We start from the raw sequence: 13,186 nt of genomic DNA, 5'->3' as shown, positions 1-13,186 counted from the left end.
CGAACTCCGGTTTCGCAGTTACGGGTTGAGGCGGTTCGCAGAATGTGGGTCAAAGCACCTTGCATTTTCAGTTCTAAGTCTCTGGTGGCCAACCGAAGTCTTGTTGACTACATTGACCATCATAGATAGTTCTGGAAGTACCCTGGAAATGCAACCACCTATAAAAATTAACAAACTCACATCAGTTGATTCGGGATGGTCGGTCTGATTTTCACAAACATAGTTTCAGATGAAAGGTACATTATCGCCAAAGATGGCTATAAAATTTCTTACGGATCGGTTATTTGGTTTTGGGAATACAGACCGAACCTCCGGTCCCATGTGAAATTCTCATATAAGCTAGGACTAAATTGTTTTCAATGGGCATGATCCCATTAAATTTCAAAAATCTAATTCGTATTTTCGATGCCAAATATTTCTAAAATGCATAAAATGTCGAGATTCTATGTTATCTCGTAATTTTTTTTTGACGAAAATCCATTTTTGACCGATTTGGTGTTAAAACCTTTTGGACATAAAATATCCGTCCTACATACATGTTGCAAATCAAGACAACCAAATTGTGTTTCAAACCACCGATTACTGCAATGATGGTTCAAGTTTTCGATTTATTTTTTTTAACAAGCCTTTTTTCTTTAACCGAAATCGAATATCAATTTTATTTTGTGTCATGTCATGTACGACTCTCGATAGTACGTACACCTTCGCTTCGTTTAGCGTAGGGGAACATGGGGAGACTTGATCAAGTTTTCAGCTAAATCTCCATAAATCTTCAAAAACTATTTCAACCCTTCCAAAGCCATTGACATATAATGTGAAAAGGTATTGTGGGTGTTCATGATTTTTTTGCAGAATTTTTAGTTTAGTTTTTCAAAAGTTATGAAAGTTTTTCTGTGAATGTTTTTTTTTTGGTCAAGTCTGCGGGGAGACTTGACCATGGCCTGTGGAGACTTGACCAAGAGAATTATGAAAAATCAGAACAAAAAATAAAGACATAAAATATACTGTAGTTCTTTTTCTCCATCTAAATAGTCAATATTCTTAGGTAGCAGTAAAAATTATAAAAGAGTTGCATTTCATAAATTTCGATTTTTAATGCATTTTATTTTATGGGTTAACTGTACTGCTTCCATGGCGTTTTCACATGTCACGAAATCAGCCATATTACTGCTAACTTTGTTTACTCGTACTAAAAGATATAGACTGATGTAACAGTAGGTATCACAGCATAGTAAATATCAGAAAATTTTTATCTTTGTTCAGCTTATTGCCACTTAGTCAAGTCTCCCCATAAAATCTTGGTCAAGTCTCCCCAACATTAATTCTTGCGTTCAATTTCGTGCAAATTTTCGTAATAACTATTCCAATGTTCCGATGTATGTAAAATCATATCACTACTTCATAAGGAATAAGATGATATATGAGTACTTTAAAAGTAGCTATTAGTCGAGTAGATATGTCCATACAAAGTTTGATAAAAAAAAATTGCATCATTTAACGCAAATTTATTAAATACGGAATATTTTCTATAAGGACAGGATTTTTTATTCCAAACTTGTAAAATTACCTTAAGGGATCGAAATATGTATAAAAATATTTTTGAAAACATTTTAAGAACCTAATAGAACACGTCATTGACAATAATAGAATTCTGCACTTGGTCAAGTACTATCGAAACGTACGTACTATCGAATCACAAGATAAATTTCTAAATATTACGTTTTATGTTTAATATTGAATGACACTCTTCAAAAATAACATTTATCACTAAATTAATCACCCCATTAGTGATAAACTACCATATCACTAGGTACATCATTTTAGAATATTATGGTTGCCATCAACCAAAGTGATTGAAAATGGCGTGTAAAACATTTCCTAGTAAAGGTTTTTTGAATATGGCAGCATTTAAAAAGGTAAAGGTTTTTTGAATATGGCAGCATTTCGTTGAACATTTCCATAAATTTATAAGAATTTTTGTAGGGTTTTCTTCTTTCGTATAGGACTTTTTTGAAGTTCTAGAGCTATCCTATATCTCTGAAATTCGTAATATATTTTATTTCCTAAAGCAGAAGGTGTTGTTTGTTGTATATTTTATTCGTGTAATAAAAACAGTACGATTTATCAAGGTATTGGAACAAATACGTATACCAAATCAAAATTTGGTGGCCTAAAAAATCCGGAATACCGGTGTTATCTCTGTGGTCACTTCTTAGCAGAAGTTTCCGTTTTGTGGATGCGATTGCGTCACAAATCTTCTAAGCTACTGGATTACAGATTTTCTCGAAATTCTACAGATTTCCTTGTGGAACATGCTGTACCTACAGTTTTCCTCCAAATACTTCGTTGAAGCAAAAAATGAGTTTCATGAAAAGTACTGATGTTTAAAAGATTTTTCATAAATCCTTACAATGTTCATTCGCGTTAATTCATCATTCGCTAGATTTCCATAGATTTTCATTAAGGTCGTAAGATTTTCTTGAAGTTCAGTTCAGTTTGACTTAATAACAGATAGCCGTTAACAAAATATACTGAAACTGTAATACTATTTCTAAATATTCAGTTCGCAGTTCGCAGAATTACCTGAGGTTGGTAAAATATGCGTAAAAATCGTCAATTCTCTGCTGTTTAAAGAAAATATTTACTTAAAAAATCCCTGAAGTTTGAAATATTTTCTAAATTTCATACGACCTTCGAAGACCTACATTAAAGTTCATTGAGATAGTCTGAGATTTGACATAAACAAACTAAAGCTAACGTGAATGTCGCACAAACTGTGTAATGTTCTAAGGATGTCCTTATAAGATAGCAATCTCGAAATATACAAAACTTTTCTGAAATTTGTAGGATATCTCTAAAATTTGCAGAATTTTTTTAAATTGATAGATTTAACGTTGACTTGAAATACTGCTATGGGAGTTGGACATACTTTGCTGGACCTGGCAGAGCCACTATAAATAGCACACAACTACTCATCTATATGTAGAAGTTCTCTTGAAACTTACACTGCCTATGATCGCAAGTCAGGCCCATAAAGATAGGAAAGCCCATAGAATAGAACGGGACAAATATACGGCATGGGTAGTACAGAACATTCATAAAATTTGTCTAATTTACGAAATGAAACGAAAAAAAAAATTTAATGTAGATGTACGTACAATCGAGGCAAAATGTACATATTATCCTTACCCTCCATAATGAGGGTGCGTTCTATCGTGGTATATCTGTAATAAAAATGTAATATATTAGACAATTTATAAGGAACATAACCAATAATGAAATCCTAGTATTCAAGATTGAGAAAGGCACAATTGTGCCGCTAGGTGGATTAAAATAGGTTTATTCATTGGCTTACAAAAAAATCCAAATTTTGCTTACTTTTTGGTCATTTGAATAAGAACCTCCCCCTAAGTGCGAGCTTCGAAAGACCCAAGGAATGGGGAAAGATGAAAAGAAAATGATGAAGAAGTAGAAAAAATTGAGAAAAACGTACCGGAAGCGAGTATACAGTCACTGATGCAGAGCGTCAATCATTCTAAAGTTTAACAGTCGTGTATAAGCTGAAATAAATATATATATTGAACTACTGTAAAACTCTGATTTTATTTCGATAACTATAGCCAATTTACCAATGAATCCAAAATGTGGCTGTCCTTCAAAGGGGCGGACTTCCCGTAGCTATTGGAGACGCCGTCATCACTTATGTCCATATCGTCATCATTATTGCTGTCTTGACGCTTGTGATCAGATGGTCTTAATGGCTTCTTACCCTAACAAGTTACGAATGTGAACCTGACGAGTTTCACAAATGATCTCTCGTTTATGATGCGAGCTGTTTATTTAAAGGTACTGAGTGCGGCTTTTGCGATCATTATGGTATGAACGAGCTTTTTCTTAACACCGTCTGAACATGGCGTTCTGTAACGGGCCATCTGATTACAAAATCATTACTTACGTAATAAATTGTCTTTCAAATGCGCAAAAAGTTGTCTGTTTAATGGTACCGTATTGTGTGTTGTTTTCCTGGGTCACGCACACAGAAAATTTTTGTGTTTATTTTCATGTACATATTAGTAGCATGAACATAAATGTAAAATTAAGTTCCACCGCAAACAGGCCCGACGAGAGGGGGGGTCAGGGGGGGCAACTACCCTGGGGCCCGGGTCTGTTTTGGGGGCCCGCATTTTTAACTGAATTAAATTTATTTTAATTTAATTGATGAAGTTTATTGTTTCTGTCGACACTGCAAATATATTACAATCAACTACTTCAACTTTAGCGGCATTAATTGGGTTCGCAATAATACATCATTTCTGTACCCACACTCATCACACTCATCAACTAACACGTGTATCACTCAGCTACTCGACGGTTACAGCACCGCGGGGCTAGTTCAACTATGTGACGTCACTAATGACAACAACTGTATTTTGGATCTTTGCTTTGGAAGCCAGGAGCTCTCCGATCACTTTGCCGTTTGTCGTGCTCCAGCTCCTCTCGTTAAACTATGCCAACACCACCCTGCTCTTCATTGTTTTCTCCGAAAATGTGTACCTTGTACATTCGAAGATACCACTGAGAAACTGACATATGCCTATCGCAAGACAGATTTACGAGGAATGCACCTTTTCTTGTCTCGTATCAATTGGAATGAAATCTTGTCACAATCTGATGCAAACGCAGCGGCTGAAATTGTTTCGAACGTACTGATTTATGCTATCGACCAGTTTACTCCTAAAAAACTCAATCATGGCTGTGAATATCCTCCATGGTCGAATCGTACACTAAAAAAGTTTAAATTGGCCAAAAGGTCAGCTCTAAAAAAGTTTTCGAAATACCGAACCGATATGCTAAAGAATCAGAATATTTTTAAATCATTGTTACAAGAGACTTAATAAGCCTCTCTTCAATTCCTACCTTCATTCAGAGCCACCTTCGTAACAATCCAAAAAAGTTTTGGAATTACGTTAATGAACAGAGGCGTGAGTCAGGTTTACCCACTACTATGTCGCTGGGTGATTTAGAAGCGACTTCATTGCCGGACATCTGTGAGTTATTTCGCCAACAATTCAGCAGTGTTTTTACCAATGATACTCTTAATAATCAACAAGTCTCCGCAGCAGCCGACAACATTCCCCGTAGGACTAGTATTGGACCTCATTTCACGATATCTTCCGATATTGTACAAAAAGCTTGCACAAAACTCAAGTGTTCTAACACTCCTAGACCTGACGGAATCCCATCATCTATCATTAAAAAATGCTCGTCGTCGCTTTGCCTACCTCTGTCCGTCGTTTTCAATATATCGTTAAGTTCCGGAGTGTTTCCTACCATCTGGAAATCATCTTACGTTTTTCCGGTTTATAAAAAAGGATCCAAAAGCGAAGTTCCCAATTACCGAGGAATCGCATCTTTATGTGCACTATCGAAATTATTGGAGCTCATCGTTCTCGAGTTTTTGACACATTGTTGTTCTAGATACATCTCAGAAGCTCAACACGGTTTCATTCCCAGGCGATCTACTTGCACTAATTTAGTAGCCTACACCTCATTTATCGCTCGCTCGCTACAGGATCGATTGCAGGGTGATGCAATATACACCGATCTGTCGGCCGCCTTCAATAAAATCAACCAATGGCTTCGATCTTACTTGTCAGGCCGTAAAATGTCTGTTAAAATCGGGAATCATTTATCCTCATCCTTCGACGTAACGTCCGGCGTACCTCAAGGCAGCCATATCGGTCCTTATATTTTCCTTCTATACATAAACGATCTGGATTCATTGATTAAGTGCTTCAAGGTGTCTTATGCCGATGATTATAAGTTATTCCATATAGTTAAAAGTTACTCTGATGCTTTGTTTTTGCAATCTCAGTTAGACATTTTCGCTAATTGGTGCATGACTAACAGGATGGTTTTGAATGCCTCGAAGTGTTCTGTGATTACGTTTGCACGAAAACGCTCCATCGTAACATTCGACTACACTATCTTGCAAAACAAATTAAAAAGAGAAACTACAGTGAAAGATTTAATGGTTCTTATGGATTCAAAGCTTACATTTAAGGATCACATTGCTTTTATCTCGTCTAAGGCTTCGCGTAATCTAGGAGTTATTTTTAGGGTTACTAAGCATTTCACTAACGTACAGTGCTTAAAAACGTTGTACTGCTCGCTCGTTCGTTCCACACTGGAATACGCCGCCGTTGTTTGGGCTCCTTTCTACAAGAACAGCATTCAACGCATCGAGAGTATTGAGCGTAAATTTGTGCGTTTTGCGCTGCGCCACCTGCCTTGGAGCGATCCCTACAATCTGCCCAGATACGAAGATCGTTGCAACCTCATTGGTCTTGAAACACTGTCTTTGCGCCGCAATGTGACCAAAGCGTCTTTTGTCTCTGATCTGTTATTGTATCGCATTGACTGCCCTGATTTACTGTCTTCTCAACATTGATATTCGCCTCCGAAACCTTCGTTCCTACTCTTTTGTCCGTCTTCCAGTGTCTCGTACTAATTATGGCAAAAATGAACCCGTCAGTAGCATGTGTAGTGTTCAATCAATGTTACAATGTCTTTGACTTCAATTTGTCTCGCACTTCTTTAAAAAAATTGTTTTCGCGCACACTTTCCCAAACCTGATAGTGTTAGCCAATTTTTTATGTTAATGTTAATACTTTACCTATGTAAGATAGAGTTTAAGAAGTGTTTATTTTAAGCAGTGTTTAGTGTTAGTCATTGTATCATTTGGTTTGTTTGTTAAATGTTGATACCTAAAAGATAGAGGTTTTGTGCCTACGGGAGAAGGAGCTTTTGAAAATCCACTCCCGCGGGTTTTTCCCTCTCAATAATAATAACTACGTTCCAATCGTTCCAATGGTTTTCTGAAGTACGTGAACGTAACCCAATTAGATTCATTCAACAGTGCAATAGAACCATTCTGGTTTCATTTATCGCAAGTGTTTGTCAAAGTGTACAGTATGAAGTTGTTTACAATTTATCATATTCTTAGCTAATGTTACTAATAAAAGTTGGATATTTTCGGAATGGGGTTGACGAGTAGATGACGAAAATCAATGAATGAAGCCACTTTGAAAACCAAGATGGCGAATTCCAGTTAAGACATCTCTATAACCTAAAATATTGACATTTTCGAAAAAAGATAATCATAGAATAGATATAGGTATATTGATTTGTGATGCGGATGATATGATTATAGAAAACTTCTCTGAACCGCTCATCTACTCGGCAAACCCGCTTAAAAATACCCTCATAGTTTATACAGATATTGTTTGAAATAGCTCCAAGGTACCATTTCTATCATCTACTCATTAAGCCCGTTTCAAAAATTCCCAAATTGTTAGGGTTATCGAGATTATTGTTCAATCGGAAGTCTCCATCCTGGATTTCAAAAAGGTGCCAAATATCCATTTTCATCATGTACTTGTCAAGCCCGTTCCGGAAATACCCATATTGTTAGGGTTATCGATAATGTTGCTCAACCAACGAATTTTGATAAGAATGTGAAGCGAATTTTTTACGATCTAAATCCCAAAAAACGAACTAATTCAATTTACGAACCCTTGGCTTGGTCCGTAAATAGAGGTTCCAGTGTACACATTTGATGCAGATAAATGTGGGAATTGAACTAGATACTTATTCTACCTATTAGTATTCACCAAAAGTTGAAACTCTTTCTCTCACAACTCTCTGTCTCAGTCTTTCTAACAGCAGACTTCGCTGTTGGATCCCATTCATTGCATTCGGAATGTTTTCTCTCTGAATGTTGGCGCAAATGTAACAACTGATTCCAAAACCGATTTTACCATGTTCAGAAACCAATAAAGAAAATTCGTTCAGGTCATAGTGACAACTGCAATAGCTGCATCCAGTGCCTCAAAATCATCAACATGTACCAACAATAAGAAACAAGGCAGCATCAGTGGTGCGAAATTTTACATTCAGTTGCCTATTTCTGATTAATTTGCTGAATTCAATATTCAGTTTCAATGCTTCCCTCATTCATTCACTTCCAAACTGAAATTTTATGCAGAATCGAATGGTTGAGTGCAGAGGAAATATAAATTCATTCACAAACCAAAGCATTCATTTGTTATTATGTGGACAGTTTGAAGGCAGAAGTTCTTTTACATTTTCGAGCATAACTGAACTGCATAATCTATATCTGGTGCACTTTTGCTTGATGATCTCAGAGCGGACGGACGAGGAAAACAAACAAACCTTCAATTCATCGCGGCGGGCATAAATAGAATTTTATTTCTCTTTCAAGCTCACGAAGGGATGTCAATTTTTCTAAGCTCGGATTCTGAGCAGCATTAACGATGGTAGCATTAACGTGCGTCAAGGGAGCATGAACGATGGCGATATGGACTGTATGGCAATGTCGCAAAATAGGTTTCCAATTGCAATGGCAAATCGGACGCAAGTCATTCTAATGGCCAGCCACAAACAAATATTCCTTTATTATTTTTATTTTTTTCATCTATTACTTATTTAAAATACTGACGACTCTGGTAAGCTAACGCATTGAATCGTATCAAATAAACAATTTTCATAAAAAATAGTTTAATTGAAACGGTTGCATTTGTATAGTTCCTCTAATCGATGTTGAAATAAGAAGTCATATATGGTACGGCCCGTCAGTACTTCGAACCCCGGGGCCCGGCGCGGCTCTCGACGGCCCTGACCGCAAATACACACAACTTGTCGTGCTTTTTTCAATTAATTTTATTATAATTTAACATGTTGATTTAAAATAACGGTCTCATTGAACGGCAAACCAAGGTACTTGAATGTATTTTTAATCCAATATTGCTGTCAAATAAATGACATGTAATATCACACGAACGAAGGTGTTATATCATATGCTTTTTGATGCTCTCATTGAGTGCATTCGAAATAATTTCAATTTTCAATGAAATTTTTGATTCAAGCTTTGTATGTTTACATTCTTATTGATTTACATGCTGTTTAAATTTCATAATTTTTTAGGTGTACTGGAATGAATATAATCCAGAATTACTTTGCCGAAATTAGTACCTTGCTAGAGTCAACACTGCAAATGTACAAATAACAGCTACATTTCAACCCTAAATATCACAGTAAAGAGTATGTTCATTGCAGAGACTTGGAATCTTCGAATGGACTGTTCAGTATGGTTTTCTGAATTATATAAAAATAATTAGGAAGTAAAAAAACTCATATTTTACCTAACAGTGAAATCTAACTATTCTGATACTATTCATCATATATGTTCCTTCCATTTGATCAACCAATTGCCATGGTCTGTTGATACCAGTCCCATGAATAGGCCGTTATTTGTCCGAGCTCTGATGAAAAATTATTCGCAGTATTAGTAGAAGCGATGCATTATATTAACCTCGTGGTGGCCCAAAACTCCTTTAAAATCATTCTGGGAAGTGGAAAACTGGTATAACAACAAAATTTTAAGAAGAAACCTAAAACAACTAACACCCTAAAAAAATTTATGAAAACTTCAAATGCTCCTGCTAATACATAAAATCTTCTATCAACCGTCAATTGATTGAGCAAATACAAATAAATACACATAACAATAATAATAAATTATACCAGAATGCTTCAATCTCACTGTTAGGTGAATTCAATCGATTTTTTAATGCTACGTCCAATAGATTCAGAAAACTATTTTGGAAAATTCCTTTGAAGACACTAAGTCTCTGAAATGAACATAAAGTTAAAGGTATTCATAGTATGAAGCTTCTAAATTTTTCTTCCATCTCAACCCACATATATTTGCATTACCATTTTTTTTTAATTTTAAATTCATTAAAATAAAATTTAATATCTTAGTGATAATTACAGTTGATTCCGTTTTTGGCAACAATTTTATTTTTTTCAGTTGCCAAAACCGGAACTGTGCCAAAAATGGAACCTTATTTTTAATGTTTAGATTTTCAATTTACGACTTCAAAAATGGTTCAAGGATTTTTAATCATTTGTGAAATGGAATGAGATGAAAGAAAAAAATAAAAAAAATCTATTTTATTTATGTTTTTATCAAACTCAGTTGTCGCACAGTGATCACCTTCCATACAAAAGTCGGACAAAACCTAAAAAGGGGTCCAAATTTGATGAAAAATTCGCATTGGGGTAATTTATGTCGCTGAATTTGGTCGCATATTTGGTGTTAGTTGTTTATTTATTTTTTTACCTCGAAATTTTGGAACCTAGGTTTGAAAATTCAACATTTACGAATATAAAGTGCGCATCCGAAAATTAATTTAAAAAAAATTGGTTCAGTGAATTTTTAGCAGAGTACACCTTTTTTCAATTGTTGATAATACTAAGAGACATTTAGAAATTATATTGCGAACCCTGGGTAATCAAACATTACCATGCGTCTCCTTTAGACATATTAGGAAAAATTACCTTTTTTCATACCTCAGAGCAGAAAGGGGCAAAACAAGACATTTATTTTCGAAAAGTATACTAATTTTCAAGAGTCACGAAATACAAGCGATCTTTTCGAACTGTTTCGAAAAAAAGTACAGCCACTTTGAATAAATAATTTTAATTTAATGCACGATTTACTATTAGTTCTTCAGAAAGAGTGACTGAGAAGAAAGCCTTGTATCGATTAAATTGAATGGCAAATATAAGTCCACCGAATGACCTTACTAGTGAAATCAGCTTGACCCTATTCGGAATCTTAACTAAAACGATATATTCATTTGAATAACATAGGTTTGAACACAGTTTTTTTTTTTCCAAAATTGATAATCTGTTTCACCTTCGAATGTCTGAAAAAATCAATCTTTTGTCCTCAAGACTTAATATTTTGAGAAGATGTTAATTCATGAAAAATCTAAAATACAATTTTGAAGTACACACTGGCGACACTGTTCGTCGTCTAGTAGAATTCTCACAATCTTCGCGCACTTCTCGAGTACAATGCCCCTCATTAGGGAGGTGTAACATATTTAATCGCTTTCCTTTGGTCCACTGGACGCCAAAACTCAAACAATTCATTGCAAGGTAGTGTTGATTTCGCTACTGGGACTGTTATCTCTTCTTTCTGAAAATTAATGAACAATTTTTTAAGAGCCACCCTACCCCAAATCTTTAAAAAAATCGTAGCAAATTAACAATTTATTCAGCAAACTTGCTTCAATTTATTTGTGTTTTTATATTGTAGGGCATTGGGCAGGTAAACTTCACACATCTAAACAGTCGATACTTTGAACACACTAACCACAAGGATCACCCAAACTCAATTCATTTGAAGAAATCGAACAAAAACTAACAAATTTGCTAAGGTTCTATTGAAAGTTCACCAGCACTAGTCTTATTATGCAGTGTATCGCAATCCTCTGTACTTGACTCTTAAAGTGCACAGAGTCTGGGTCTTACCTCAAAAATTGATTCCGTCAAATACTAGTTACACTGTTACCAGTTATATTATACATAAATAATACATTTCTATACATATTGTAATCATTAAATACGACACATATAGTGAAAAATATAGCTAACCCTTAAATGCATAACGCTGTTTTAAAACAGCATTGCGAAAAGCAACTCAAAATTATCACAGTAATGTATTGAAACTATGGGACTATTTTCACAAAATTTGAAAAAAAAATGATTTGCGCCTTTGAGGGTTAGTATGGCTCCCATGTTTGAAAATAAAGTCAAATGTGATGTCAATTGATACGAAAAAATATCTACTGCACATTTTTCAAAGACTTATTATGTACAACAAGAATGTTGCCAAAAATGGAACACATTTGTTGCCAAAATAGGAGCATGCCAAAAACGGAACGTACCAAAACGGAATCTTACCGTACCTAAATCATGAAGTCACCACTTATGGCTGAGCACAGAATAAAGGCATTTTTCATAAAATACCATGATTTGCGTATGTTACTTATTACATCGATCGTTGGTCTAAGCATATAGGTCGATTTTCATATTTTTAGCCTCATTTTTTTTCTACTCATTTAAGTCATTTTAAAATTTGCCCTGCTACAATATGCCGTAGGACCCCGAACGTGAATCGATTTTCATTCTGCGAACTATATTAATACCGTGCATTCAGTCGTTCGACAGACACTGCACCCACCATTTACACCCTCTTGACGTTCAGCCGTTCTCACGTTGCGTTATTCCCAACCACTCAGCCTCGAGCTTCGTCCCCATTCATTGCATCACGATGCAGCACCTAAACACGATTATGTTTTTTTTCCCCCGCAGAATCCATACTATTGTTCGGTTGATCCCACACCCTTCACTCTGCCCCTATCTTACGGTGTAATGTTTTATGCTTGCTACTGCCAACCGTTCGTGTCCAACTCATATTTCGATGTTTCAATCGAGCTGCCGTTTTTCACCTCCCACCGCCCATCATTACCACCCTAGGCGGTGCGGAAAAGGACCCGTTTCGGCTCTTCGTTCTACTGGTGGTGGTGCGTTCTCTCTTTTTCTCACAACTTAGACACGCTTTTGTTGCAAACTTCTCTCCCAAACTGCAGGGGCTCTAAGAGTGAGTACTCTACAAACACGCGCCAGCCAACCAGCCAGCCTGCCAGCTACGGGGAAGTTTGAATATGGTGATGATAAAAAAATATTCGAGGATATATGGAATAGTTCAGATTTTGCCTTCGGTTTGTCTGCATTTTTTGTGTGTTTGGAGAATCCGTCGAAAAAAAAAGAATAGCCCAAAGAGTGTGGCTTGCGGAAGTCACCTTCAGTGATACACATTGCGGGATTACGTCGCGTTTCAAAACCGGACTGCTCGAACGGTTGTACGAATCGTACCGCTATCTGGGTACTTCCGGCTATCCGTCGCTCAGTGAAGTGAGACTGCTAGTTTTGGCAAACCCCTCGCGCGAGTGATAATTACCTCATAGTTGAAGTGCTGGTGTTTATCTTGACCTATATCCCCCGCGAAACCCCGGGGTCACTGAGCCGTGGCTCAGTGGAGCAAGGATTAGAAACAAACACCTTCGGTGTTGTAGTCACCATTCTCGTCGTCATCGTCGTCGTCGTAGTCCTCGTCCTCGTCAACTGCGTTACGGTAGCGGGTACTAATTACACCACCACAATCAACGGAGTCAACTTCTGCACCCGAAGATCCCCTCCAGTTCGCACCCAATTAGACTCATTCGGAGGAAACCGTCGCGGTTGGCAG

Source organism: Topomyia yanbarensis, chromosome 2 (genome assembly GCF_030247195.1).
Source record: "Topomyia yanbarensis strain Yona2022 chromosome 2, ASM3024719v1, whole genome shotgun sequence".
NCBI classification, from domain to species: domain Eukaryota; kingdom Metazoa; phylum Arthropoda; class Insecta; order Diptera; family Culicidae; genus Topomyia; species Topomyia yanbarensis.
Note: the sequence above shows the minus strand (reverse complement) of the source record.